A 6774-nucleotide genomic window follows, 5' to 3' on the forward strand; every position below is an offset into this window, starting at 1 on the left:
ACCAACTGGATCTGCAACAGGCACTTCTACCTTCTTACTCACAACTAATTCCTCCTTATCCTTTGGGAACACCGACCCAAACACACGACCACTGCGGGTCACCTTGGTAACATCAGCAAAGCTCACCACTGAACTAGTCGTAGGCAACGGAACCTCTTGAACACCTTCTATCATTGTAGCATTATACTAATACGGTACAACTCTATAAGATGAATACAGGACTAGGCCCGTTAACCGTATTACCAACGGAGATACTCATCTATTGTTGACACTGTTACTGTTGTTGTTGTCGTACTGAATTGCCAACCTCTCTGGTTGCTTGAAAATAGGCACTATGACATTTATATCGTCATCTACATGATGGGATTGAACAATCTGAATCATGCTTTCATCTATCAGTTGCTGGATGTCCCTTTTCACAACTTCGTAGCCTCTGGGGTTAACACTACAAACAGCATAACCATCATGGTCGTGCTCACAATTGCTTACCAAACAAACATCCTTATGCATCTGCACTAAGGATCTTCGGATAAACCGCACATCAAAAACTTTAAATTCCCCAGGACAACCATCCACCATATTCACAGAAGAGTTCCCATGAGCGGGCAAAGGATTAGCTTTTACATTCAGCGCACGGTCCTCAAAGGACACCATTCCACTCTTCATCAGCTTTTGAACCTCATACTTGAGCGGGTAACAGTTCTCGATATCATGTTCGGGTGCTCCTTGATGAAAAGCACAACGGAGTTCAGGTTTATACCACCAAGGAAGTGGTTCTGGAATCTGTGGCAGGTTTCTTGGTTGAATCAGGTTCTTGAGAACCAAGGACGGGTAGAGTTCTGCATAAGACATAGGAATCGGGTCAAAAGAGATCTTCTTCCTCTCTAAATTTTGTTGATGATGATTGTTGTTGGTATTGTTGTTGTTGTAGGTGTTTGTTCGTTATTGCGGTTGTTGTTGTTGACGTTGTTGTTGTTGAATTGGTGTTGATTATTGATTAGAAAATAATGGGATAACGGAAGATACTTGATGATGATGATGTTGACGGGATGATTGATTCCTTCTGATCTGAGGCCTCCTCTTCCTCCCACTGCTTATTGGATTTGCTTCGTTGTCCTTCTTCTTGCTAAAACTACTGCCTACCTCTTGCTTGTTAATGCCTCATCTTTTGATAAACGTCCCTCTCGGACTCCTTCCTCAAGCCTCATCCCCATGTTTACCATTTTGGCATTGGGGGCACTAGAAATCATTTGTTCATAATAAAATGAACTCAGGGTCTTTAGAAAGATCTTTGTCATCTCTTTCTCCTCCAAAGGAGGAGTGATCTAAGTAGCCAATTACCTCCATCTCTGCGTATACTCTTTAAATGTCTCCTTATCTTTCTGAGACATAGACCGCAGTTGGTCTCGATCAGGTGCCATGTCCACATTGTACTTATACTGCTTAACAAAAGCCTCTCCCAAGTCATTGAAAGTGTGAATGCTTGCACTATCCAGCCTCATACACCAACGGAGCCCAACACCGTCAGACTGTCCTGGAAATAATGAATCAACAGTTGATCATTATTGGTCTGAGTAGACATCTTGTGAGCATACATCACTAGATGACTGAGCGGACAAGTATTCCCCTTATACTTTTCAAAGTCAGGCACTTTGAACTTCACCGGAATCTTGACGTTGGGTACTAAACATAACTCAGCAGCACTTTTCCCAAACAAATCCTTACATATTAGTGTCTTCAATTCCTTGCGCAACTCAAGAAACTGATCCTTCATTTCATCCATATTCTCGTAGACATCCGGACCCTCAGAGGGCTCAAAGTGATAAATGGTGTCCTCTACACGGGATAAGGTGGCACAACGGGAGGTTTCACAGACAAGACCGGGCTAGATGCTGGCATGTAAGCAAAAGTAGACGCAAAGCCTTCAGCCACATAGTTGGACGACATTCCCCATGGGAATCCGGCAGACATAGTAGGTGCAAAATGGGCGGTATCAGCTAACATGGTAGAGGTAGCCACCTCTGAAATAACCGTCCTCGCAGGAGGAGTTGCAGGTGTTGGAGAATATTGACTTTGAGCAGCAAGAATTGACTCCATCATGGCAGTCAGGTGGGCGATCTCGTCCTTCAGCTCTCTGTTGTCTTGCTCTAGATGCTCCATAATTCTGAGATGCAATACTTGATTATTTATTTTTATTTTCAAGGAACGTATTATATAATTTGCAAATATATATATATATATATATATATATATATATATATATATATATATATATATATATATATATATATATATATATCAACAATTTTAATAATTTTTATATGACCAAAAATATCTTTTTCATTAATATAATTGGAAGGATTACATTGAGTACGATTTCACAAACCAAATAAAAAATACAAGAGAAAAGGAGACTAGTCATCCTAAGGATCCCTAACAACACCAGAAGATATGGATGAAGGCGCGTATTTCCTTCGAATGCGACGGATCTCAGTCTCAAAAGAAGCCTTCATCTGAGTCTTCCCGAGGACAAGCTGATCAATAATCTTCTTCCAAGCAACGGAAGGTTGAGGCGTGCTAGAAGATGAAACCTTTGGCTCTCTCTGTCTCTTCGTCACTCGGTCTTCAAGTAGCTCAATAAGTGCATCTTTGTCCTTAGACTCCAACTGCAACTCTTCATGCTTCTTGCTCAAAGCACGCAAACTCTCTTCCCACACATCTTTCTCTTGCTTCATCTTGGCGAGTGCGTCTTCCAACTCCTCTACATCTTGGTTAGGGAGAGTTAATGGCTCAACCACAACCATCAACATAGGTCTCTCACAAGGATAAGGCATCTTCAACTCCAAAGCTCTCTTCTTCACCCAAAGAGTGTAAGCTTCCAAAGCTATACAATTGCATGGACCAAACTCGGATCTTCCTTTCCTAAGCACATTATGCCAAGCATGCACAATCTTCTGCTTCAAATGTTGGGGATCTTTACCCTCTTGATAGAAAAGACCTTCTAACAAAGTGTTATGAGGTGTGTCTCTCAAGGGGAACCCAAGTTGACGACGAGCCAAAGCAGGGTTGTAGTTAATTCCTCCTTGTGTACCAATGAGAGGAACATTATAGAATTCACCACAACTATCAATAATCTCGAAAGTGCTCAAAGATGGATCATACCAAACTATATCATCATTAGTGTGAGACATAAGTCTCTAGACCATCTTAGACATTGTTTGTTCTCCACAAAAGCAGGCGTCTGAGGCAAGTGCGAAAATAAACCACTTGTACAGAAGAGTAATACAACAGACAATAGTTCCACCACCCTTAAAATTCCTTAGATGCAAAGAGAAATACATATCACCCAACAAAGTAGGCACAGGATTCCCAATCAAGAATATTCTAATGGCGTTAACATGAACAAAACCGTCAATGTTAGGGAACAAATCTAATCCATAAATGAGCAACACAAAGATAGCTTCAAAAGCGTCCACACTACCAGCTTGAGCAAAAACAGTAGCTTCCTTGATGAGGAAATCAGATGGCAACCCAAACAATCCTCCTTTCTTCACCCAATGAGCCTCTATCTCATACTTCTTCAAGTGAAGAGCTTCAGCAATAATACTAGATCAGGGAATCTCCTACAATCCACTAAAAGGAACTCTACTAGAAACAGGTATCCCCAAAAGATAAGAATACTCCTCCAAGGTAGTCATAAGCTGAAAATCTGGGAAAGTGAAACAGCGGTAGAGAGGATCATAGAACTGCACTAGTACACTCAAGAGTCCTTCAACCACATCAGCACATAAGATAGACAAAATCTTCCCATGGCGTTGTTTGAAGTCCAAGGGATCTAATACAAAAGATGCTAGCTTCCTTAACTCTTTCAAGTCAGGATATCTGAAACTGTATTTCTTAGTGTTCCTTCATCCACAATCCATGGTATGAAAATATTTGCAAATGATACCTTAGTTCCTTGAAATTTTCGTGTGATGAATGTTATGATGTGCATGAATGCATGAATGCAACAATCACAAATAAGGGATCACACACAAGGCAAACAAAGATCAAAGGATGAATCAAGTCATTTGATCACACTGAATTACACCGTGTTTTTGACTCGGATTTCACATGTTTATTAGGACTTTATTATCATTTTGTTTGTACTATGCTCTCTTTTCTCTTGTTTTCAGATATTTAGCACTTTCAGACTCTTTTGGAAGAAACGAAGCAAAAAGACCTAAAATTAGGGTTTTTCGGCGAAAATACACACATGGCGGCCGCTATAGGAGCAACCATGAGTCATCAGCCCTTAACTAGAAGGTAACCGCCACGTTCCCATGATCCACCCCATTTACACACATGAAGGGATGGTGGGCGCCACTTTTGGTAATCACGTTCCCACTAAGGAGAAGTTAGAGGGCACCATGGTCTTTGCAAGCTGCTGAAATCCTCTATAAATAGTTCGTTCCATTTCATTTTCTAATCATCCAACTTAGTTTTACAACACTAAGCATATATTTATCATTTGTAATAGCGGTAATCCGTCACATCGGGGGGTTATCGCACCTTAGTGAGATTGAGTTGGGTCACTTCGAGTTGCTGTCGTCTTTAGCTTCAGGAGTCGGAAGTTTATTTTTGTACCAGATTTAAAGCCCTCCAGTTGGAGCAGGTTCTTATTTATCGCTTTATTTATTTATTTCCCGCATCACTTTCATTTTGTTTATTTCCCGCGTCGTTTTTATTTTATTTATTTCCCGCATCGCTTTTATTTTATTTATTTTCCGCACTCGCTTTACTTTATTTATTTTCCGCACTCGCTTTACTTTATTTACTTTCCGCACTCGCTTTACTTTATTTATTTTCCGCACTCGCTTTACTTTATTTATTTTACGCACTTTACTCTCTCTTTACGCCTCACATTCTAAAATAAACTTGTCATCATGATTAATACCGTTGTGTTCGTTTGTGTTATCATGTCTGGCTAAATCTTTTAAAGTATAGAATGTAAGGATCGCGGTTAAAGTAATGTTTCACATATTGAATCTGTAGAAATACTTTAAGGATGCTTTGATTTTTAACTTGAGTTTTCTAAAACAAACTTGGTTAGTTTTAATTATTCGAGGAGTGCGAAAGCACCCTAGCTTAGTAACTAGGAATTTTTATCACTTTAAGGAAAAACTATTTTTGAATTTGTTTTTGGACGTGTTGATAGATTTAAAATCAGGAAACTCCTTGGGTAAACTTTCCAAATCAAAATCACTTTTCAACTAAGTTTACGAGTCTCATTTCTTAAAAATAAGTTCACTACTTTAGCATTCTGCGCACCGTTTATAAGTGACAATAAAAGGCCTTAATTTAAGGGTAAACTCGGTTCTGAATACGTGAAAGCGACAATTCCTGTTAAATGGATTATTTTCAAGATTATAAAATATTGCCTCATAAGTAGTTCTATTTAGACAATCGAAACGTCACTTAGCTGACGTGAATTACATTCAACCTGTCTTTACCTGCATTTATTATTTACCGTTGTTTTGCAAACCCAATATCTCTTTTATACCGTCTTAGATAAACACTGTAACGATAGTAATCGATAGATTGACGATTGGTCTCTGTGTGGTCGATATTCTTTTATATTACTTTGAGGTAATTCGTGCACTTGCGAATCAAGACGATCAAGTTTTTGGCGCCGTTGCCGGGGACCAACTTCGTCAAATTTCGTACCCTATTGTTACACCGTCTAGACTAAGGCAATATTAGCCGGTAAATGCGAAGAACCCATAGTATTGGAAATTTAATAGATCCTTTAGCGGAACCCGAACGTTATACTCGTACACGCCTCTTACTCATCCGAATTAAGAAAGCTATGGTCGAGAATCGCGATAAGAGTCCTCTTAAGGAATTTTCCCAACCCTCTGACGAGGAACCTAGTTTGAGTATAGTAAACCCCCTTATTCCTGCTAACAATTTCGAACTAAAACCGTCTTTGTTGCAACTAGTGAAACAAAACCAATACACGGGTCTCGCTACTGAGAACCCGAATCAACATTTAAAAGTTTTTATCCAACTAGCCGACACCTTTAAATCTAACGGCGCTTCACCCGATGCGATCCATTTAAGATTATTTACTTTCTCCCTCAGGGATAGAGCACGTTGATGGCTTGATTCACTTCCAGCTAATTCAATAACTACCTGGGAAGACCTTAGGAGAGTATTCCTTGTTAGATATTTCCCCCCTAGTAAGACTGCTGTTCTTTAAAACCAAATAACTAGATTTGCTCAAAACTAAGGAGAATCGCTTTTCGAAGCTTGGGAGAGATATAAAGAGCTATTAAGAGTATGTCCACACCATGGCCTAGAACAATGGTTGATCGTTCATACCTTCTACAATGGACTCCATTATAACACCAAGATGAGCATCGACGCTGCCGCAGGTGGCGTGCTGATGAACAAACCTTATCCCGAAGCTTGTGACCTAATTGAGGATATGGCCCAAAACCATTATCGATGGGGAACTGAACGAGCATCAATAGAGAAAAAGGAGACCCAAGGTGGAATACATGAGGTAAGCTCTCTAGACATGATGCAGGAGAAAATGGACGCTTTAGCCCTTAGGATCGAACATATGCCTACAAAAACTAACACCGTAGCAGTAGTCCACACAGAGTACGAACTTTGTGGATCTAAAGGACACGAATCGGCGGAGTGTAACCTTTTGAACAAACAGAATACCGACCAAGTGAATTACGCCCAAGGTAACCCATTTTCAAACACTTACAACCCTGGATGGAA

The 6774-nt window shown here is 40.0% G+C and overlaps 1 non-coding gene across 1 annotated transcript; it reads right to left on the bottom strand.

The window, feature by feature from the left end:
- Window positions 1–6232: 6232 nt before the first annotated feature.
- On the bottom strand, window positions 6233–6339 carry LOC127077482 (small nucleolar RNA R71). Its single transcript, XR_007787287.1, has one exon. It is a non-coding gene; the product is annotated as a small nucleolar RNA R71 (small nucleolar RNA).
- Between the last annotated feature and the right edge of the window lie 435 nt (window positions 6340–6774).

This window comes from Lathyrus oleraceus, chromosome 4 (assembly GCF_024323335.1).
Source record: "Lathyrus oleraceus cultivar Zhongwan6 chromosome 4, CAAS_Psat_ZW6_1.0, whole genome shotgun sequence".
NCBI classification, from domain to species: domain Eukaryota; kingdom Viridiplantae; phylum Streptophyta; class Magnoliopsida; order Fabales; family Fabaceae; genus Lathyrus; species Lathyrus oleraceus.